The sequence below is a fragment of the Triticum aestivum genome, chromosome 6A (assembly GCF_018294505.1).
Source record: "Triticum aestivum cultivar Chinese Spring chromosome 6A, IWGSC CS RefSeq v2.1, whole genome shotgun sequence".
Lineage (NCBI taxonomy): Eukaryota > Viridiplantae > Streptophyta > Magnoliopsida > Poales > Poaceae > Triticum > Triticum aestivum.
The window spans coordinates 616,842,825-616,850,070 of NC_057809.1; the positions used below are offsets into that span (position 1 = coordinate 616,842,825).

The window sequence follows — 7,246 nt, forward strand, 5'->3', positions numbered from 1 at the left end:
ATTCCGAATTGGACTAGGGGAGGAGGAATTTCCCCCCATTGGCCGACGCCCCAAGGAGGGACTTTCCCTCCTTGGTGTCTGCCCTCTCCCTCTCCTCTAACCTATATATACTAGGTTTTTTTGCTTTATTGGGATATACAAGTTTTGGGGCCTCCTCTAGTTCTTCTAGTTCTAGTTCTAGTTGGTCCTACTTGACTAATTAGAGCTAGGTCTAGTTTCTGTAATCCTCATAATTAGAAGCCCAATGTGGTTCTGATCTCCTCCCTCTAATTCTCTGGACCGTGAAGGCTGAATACTTCCAACCAAGTAGAGGGACCGTGCTTTCGGTCTTCGGTTAGAGGGACTATTCGTGGACAGTTCATGGGATCGTTCATCGACGGTTCGAGGGACTCCAAGTACGATCTACACCTACACGTTCTTCTATCCTTGCATCTTGGTAATGGTAAAGATCGTGATCCCAACCCGTTACGCATCTTCATATTGATCTTGGGTGTGCATAGGCACGATTTTTTGTTTTCTACTACATTTCCCAACAGTGGCATCATGAGAAGTCATATGAGTAGGTCTAGGTTGCGATTTAGATCACATCTGGATGTGAGGGTTTGATGTTCTTGTTTTTCTTCCCATGAGTGTTGCTTTGTTTCAGTTCATCGACAATACGATGTAGCTTTGTTACAAGGTTCTAACAATCGATCGACTCTAGCTGTCGATGATCTGCTAATAGTTTCTTAGGCTTCATCATAGTCAAGAATAGTGAAACATCGCGTACAGAAGAGGGTGCCGAAGATGGATAGTCTTCTAGGGGGTCACACGTATTAGATGAAGTTTAGTGTGGGGCTATAGATTTGTAATTAAGTTTCTTCCCTCACAAACCCCAAAACTTAATCTAGCATCAAGAATATCGCCTTAATTGTATGGACATATGTATCTAGTACTATTTGTTAAAACTGGTTAACGACATAACTAGAATTTGCAAAAACTGATTATAGGATGTCTAACTTGGTTTTGTAGAGTATGCATATGATGTGGTATAGCCTTCGTCATGATAATGAGGTTATGTATGAGATGGTTATATGTTGTAATCTTAAGTGGTCTGCGCGTCACGACTTGATGCCTGAAGTCACGAGATTGCCACATTAATGTAAATATCATAGAGATATCCTACATGTTACAGGTGATGATGACAAGCGTACACAGACGACCTTGACGTGGAGAAGGTATACTCGGCGTGGGGCGAGGAGCTATAATTTCGTGCCACGGCTGAATTTCTGAATTTGGTGCCATGTCAATGTTTTTTCTAAAATGGTCGCCACATCAACGTTTTCTAAAATTGCCGCATGGCAACATTCCAGTTTGACTTTCGTCCTCCTTTGCCTGTTAATATGTATAATCCTGTAAAAAAATCAACTTGTGTAACCCAGGAGACTATGAAAAATGTCTGGCGAAAAAGGTTTTTGTCCCGCTTTATAAATAAAGCAACATCACAACAAAGTATACACATATGATGAAATTGGTGTGTTTGATCTTTTATAATCAGGGATAACCACGTGAGGGTGAGGCCCCGAAGCAAAATCAAACACATGCAGTGTTTCATACCCATAAGAGAGAAACAAATAGCTTAGCAATTTTCCCTTTCTTGAATCATTAGTTCTGTAGGGAAACAAGGATGCCCTAAGTACTTCAATATTACCCCCTCTGCAAACTGATGTAAGAGCATTTGGAACACTGCGTTAGTGATCTTAATGCTCTTATATTTGTTTACAGAGAGAATAAGTACGACCAGATATGTTTTTGTGTGACTAGCCGACTATGTGAACTCATAACCCAATACGCTCCAAGCATCAACATGCCCATCACAAAAACACAATGCAAACAAATGATACAAAAGTTGCTCAGATGAATAGGGTTCAATTCGGTCATCTTAAGCCAGGCAGTAACCGTAATAGTTTTACAATTATAGGAACTACCACGCATGTGGCATACATTCAGTGCAACAATGCGGTAGAAGCAGATGGGTTATGTCCCCAAGTCTAAAAATGGAATGTAGATGAACAGAAAGTCTTCTCGTCGGGAAATAAAGATCAGGCGGGAGAAAGCCGTCTCACTGGAAAAGACAAATCAGACGGGTTCAATGTAAATGCCTAAATTCAAATTTGATGTCTGCTGGTGGGGCCATGTGACGTGGCCTGATTATCAAATCGGTCACCCAACATCTGTGGACCTAACTTTTGCATCCATTCAAGGACCTAAAAAACATGAGATGATAATATATGAACATAAGAAAGACATGATTTACCTCGTGAAGCTTTAAGTTTTTGATATGATAGAGAAAACACTAGGCCTTTCCCACACCATAAATCCCCAGTTTGATTTCTGAAATACATAAGAGAACAAATGTTGAGATTCTGATTGTACAACACTGTTATCATGACTACGCGAGAATAAGGTTCTGAACTGAAACCAAACCTGTTGATATCACAAGAAAAATGTGGTAAGCAGTTTTCCCTCCCTTTAAATATAAGTACCGCAATAGGTGACCCAGGACAGGTATTGCCTAGGCAATTCCTCCAATAGCATATAATTGTACAATTTCGTGTTTAACCAAAAAAAACTAGGCATATATGGTAGAAGTATACCATATAAAGATATTGAGCAAGAAACCACATAGATCCCATCAATTTTGACCTCTAGCTTCAATGTTGCAAGTGATTTGCATTGTTTTAATAACTTGACGCTGCAGTCGTAGATCTCTAGTTTTTCCAGCGAAGGTGGGAGGCCCTCCTTCGGAAGCCCTGCAATGAGATTACACTACTAGGAAAATGCTTATACATAGAATTTTAGCAGTAGCGCCTGTTTGGGCACACACGCTACTGGTATTTACCAGTAGCGCCGGTCAGAAAGGGCGCTACTGCTAGTGAGTAGTAGCAGCGCTGGTTGGCGCGGGCCGCGCTGCTGTTTAGCGGGCCGCCGGGGCCAAAGGGCAGGCCACTTAGCTGTAGCGTGTGTTTTGCGCCAGCGCTACAGCTAGTGGGCTTAGCAGTAGCGCTCGCCCATTGCCTGCGCTATTGTTAGGCCCACTCCCTCTCCCCCCGCGCGCCCCCGGCCCGGCCTGCTACCTCATCTCTCACTAAAGCTCACTCACACTCTCCACACTCCTCCCTCTCAATCCCCCCGCGCCGCCGTCGACCCGCACGTTGCCGTCCCCCGGGCCGGCCCTCCTCCCTGCTGCTTCGGCCGCCCTTGCCCGCGTCGGCCCTCCTCCTCGCCGGTGGCCCTCCCTCGCATCGGCCTCCTCCCCCGCCGGCTGCCCCGGCCCCCGCGCCGGCTCTCCTCCCGCGTCGGCCCTCCTCCACCATACCGAGAGGTACTCCTCCCTCTCCTTCCTCCTCCTCCCTCCCCCCTAGCTAGTTATAGTTATTAGAGTAGTTATTTTGAATCCTATGTAGTTGAAAAAATGTAGGTTATTAGAATAATTAGGTATGAACCCTAGTTAATTCGTATGAACCCTAGGTTTTTAAATTTAGCTAGGTTTTAAAGTTAGGACAAAAATTTAGCTAGGTTTAGGTGTTTTAGTTGTTTTAGGTGTAGTTAACTGAATTTTAGGTGTTTTAGTTGTTTTAGGTGTAGTTAACAGAATTGTAGGTATTTTTTTAGTTAAAGCAATTGTTGTTATTTTTTTAGTTAAAGCAATTTTTCCTGTTATATGCAAATTTGCAGTGGACATGTCATATTTTGAACATGTCACATTTTGGACATGTCATATTTTTTCGAGTGGCCTATGTTTTGCCAGAAAAGTCGATTCGTTTACGTTCTGGCAAATTTCAGGCGCTCCATATGTCCTATTTTTAGCAAAGGTCATGCCAAATTTTGCTAAGTGTTTATTAATTTTGTTTTCATAATTAAGCATTTAGTTCTCGGCGTCGACGATGCCTATCCCGCATCCTCGTCGTCGACTCGGCGGAGGACTCCTGGTTGAGCCAAGGGGCCATGTCCGGGACTGGGCTCCGCCGGGCTGGTACTTGGTTGTGCTACCTTCTGGTGAGCGCAGCTTAGTGAGGAGCCAGCCCGTCGTCGACCCGGAGCTTCTTTGGTGGCGGTCACGTGGGCCTGCATCGGTGGAGAGGCTTGAGTCCCCCGCGCAGGTGGTACAACATCGTGTCACGGAGGAGAACACACACGTCCAGTGCTACTTGGTTGCGTTGGCGAACGGCCGGTTCTCGAATACCTGGCAGATTATTTGGGGATCTCATCGGAGATATGATCCGGTGATGGTTCCTTCTCTTTGGGTGCACACCGCGGCCCACTGAACCTAGAGGAGCTATTATTCGAGATGTATTAGTGATATTATATAATGATCTTTGCTACAAACTACTATGTATGTATTCGATGATGGATTATTAATTACCTATTAGTTATTTGCTTATTGAATGCAAAAGATGAGCGCGGTTTGTGCTACAAACTACTATATATGTATTCGATGATGGATTATATGATGATCTTTGCTACAAACTAGGTTCGATGTTGATCTTTGCTACAAACTACAAATTTTAGGTGTTTTAGTTGTTATATGATGATCTTTGCTACAAACTACTATATATGTATTCGATGATGGATTATATGATGATCTATTAGTTATTTGCTTATTGAATGCAAAAGATGAGCGCAGTTTGTGCTACAAACTACTATATATGTATTCGATGATGGATTATATGATGATCTTTGCTACAAACTAGGTTCGATGTTGATCTTTGCTACAAACTACAAATTTTAGGTGTTTTAGTTGTTATATGATGATCTTTGCTACAAACTACTATATATGTATTCGATGATGGATTATTAATTACCTATTAGGAAATGTCTGACAACGAAAGGGAATTCGCTATGTGCGAGTACTGCGAAGATGAGCGCGGTCTGTGCGACAGGCCTCACTTGGTAGAAGGTTGGCGCTTCAGCATCAAGCTCCAAGAGACCTTCGATGTTGAAACGGTACGCAACGATGACAAGTGTTTTTTGTTATTTTTTGCATGACTTCTCTGCTTCTTCAACGTGTAATTTCCGTCTTTTACAATTCGACTAGCTTATCCCATGCCATGCAAGACGCTATGTCTTGGAGAAGATGGGTTTTGAAGATCATGAAAGAATGGAGACAAAGATAATTCAACTAAGAACCCATCATGGTTATGATTTTGCTGTAAATCTATACAATTCTGTGAACTCATCCAATTTTGGTTGCCTAAATTGGGAAGCCCTTTGCAAGGCGTATGATTTTCATGAGGGTATGCTTCTCACCTTCGATCTTGGTGATCCTGACATCGACGAAAATGATATGACCATTTGGGTCCTTGTTGACATGTTTCCAGTTCTACCGCTGTGTGAGTTTCTTAAACATATTTACTAAGTAATTTATATTGTTTATTTCAAAATATTTGACAGCTTATTTCCATTGACAGCTTATTTCCATTCTTTAAAAAATGTACGGAAAATGGTAGACAGAACCTACTACTACAATGATGAAACACAATTAACTTATAAGGAGCAAGATGGTCTTATCGCATTTTTACTTTTCTTGAGAATTACCAAAGCTATTATCAAACTCCTCCACATTATGGTCAATACGTGCCACTAGTGAATGTGTTGAACTATGGTAACATCAATGGAGATATCATGCTAAGATTTTCTACTATTACGACATCCGTGCATCTTTTGCATAAATTCTTCTCAAACTAAACTATATTGTTAACTAGAAAGTTATTACTATGTTTTTGAACAGAAAATCCCGATGGATTGTGTGCCTCATCTGATGTTAACGAGAGGCCACGTTAATGTTATGAGCTTACGACCACCACGGCCAGGTCAGCCGTAGTATCCACATCACTCCTGTCCATACTGGATTTCTAAAAGGGAGGAAGCCATGATAATAGATGATTTCAAAAAATGTTTGAACCATCGTAGAGAGCTACTTGGAAGCAACATTGTGCGTAGGCCAAGACTTGGAGACAGGATGATCTCCGTTCTTTATTATGGAGAGTCAATTTTCCTTAATGAGCATCAATGCCTATCTTGTTTTATGATATTTTACCTAAGAGAGGGTAGAGTAGGTCCTATGAGAGGAGTAGGTCGTAGCTAGAATGTGTTATTATGTGCTACAATGTGTTAGAGTTGATGATGATAAGGAGGAGTTGTGATTATGACTAGTGACCAACATGTTACATGATGTCTCATTGACGAACATTGTTTGATGGTGATGACAAGTGGTAATGAATATGCTATTTAAACATACTAGTTCATGATGAGTTGTTATTGTATAAAAGATATATCTGTTTAAACATGTACAACGCCAAAATGCTAAAAAAACATAAAAGTTAATAGTAGCGCTGGCCTAAAAACGCGCTACTAGTAGTTGAACTTACCATTAGCGCTGGTCTAAAAACACGCTACTGCTACAAAATAGTTGTAGCGCCGTAGCAGTAGCGCTGGTGCCAGCGCTACTGGTAGCAGAAAAACCGACGCTACTGGTAAGCATTTTCCTAGTACTGTTACTGTAACACCCCGGATGTAACTTTCCAAATTTGTACTCCAACTCTTGCCGTTTCCAGCGTTAAGTTATTTTATTTTCTGGGGTTCGGGTTTTTGTCTCTGTGTGTTGTTATCGTTGTCATGCATCTCATATCATGTCATCATGTGCATTGCATTTGCATACGTGTTCGTCTCATGCATTCGAGCATTTTCCCCGTTGTCCATTTTGCATTCCGGCGCTTCGTTCTCCTCCGATGGTCATTTTCGAGCTTTCTTTCGTGTGTGGGGTTTAAACATTTCCGGATTGGACCGAGACTTGCCAAGCGGCCTTGGCTTACTACCGGTAGACCGCCTGTCAAGTTTCGTATCATTTGGGCTTCGTTTGATGCTCCAACGGTTAACCGAGGGACCGAAAAGGCCTCGTGTGTGTTGCAGCCCAACACCCTTCCAATTTGGCCCAAACCCACCTAAACCTCTCCATCGTCTAGAGCGTTCGATCACGATCGCGTGGCCAAAAACCGCACCTCATTTGGACTCTCCTAGCTCCCTCTATGCCTATAAATAGGTCCTCCTCGAAAATCTCGGATCCCCCTCCCCGAAACCCTAAAAATCCGTCTCCGCCGCCGCCGGACGTGTCCGGACGGAGCCGGACAACGTCCGGATCCCACCGCCGCCAACCGCCGCGTGCCACGTGGCACCTCCGCCGCCAGCCGCCGCCGCGGCCCGGGAG

At 43.0% G+C, this 7,246-nt stretch overlaps 1 pseudogene; it reads right to left on the minus strand.

Annotated features, from left to right (window-relative positions):
• Positions 1-2,431: 2,431 nt before the first annotated feature.
• LOC123129846 (uncharacterized) overlaps positions 2,432-7,246 on the minus strand; it is a 29,085-nt pseudogene continuing 24,270 nt past the window's right edge.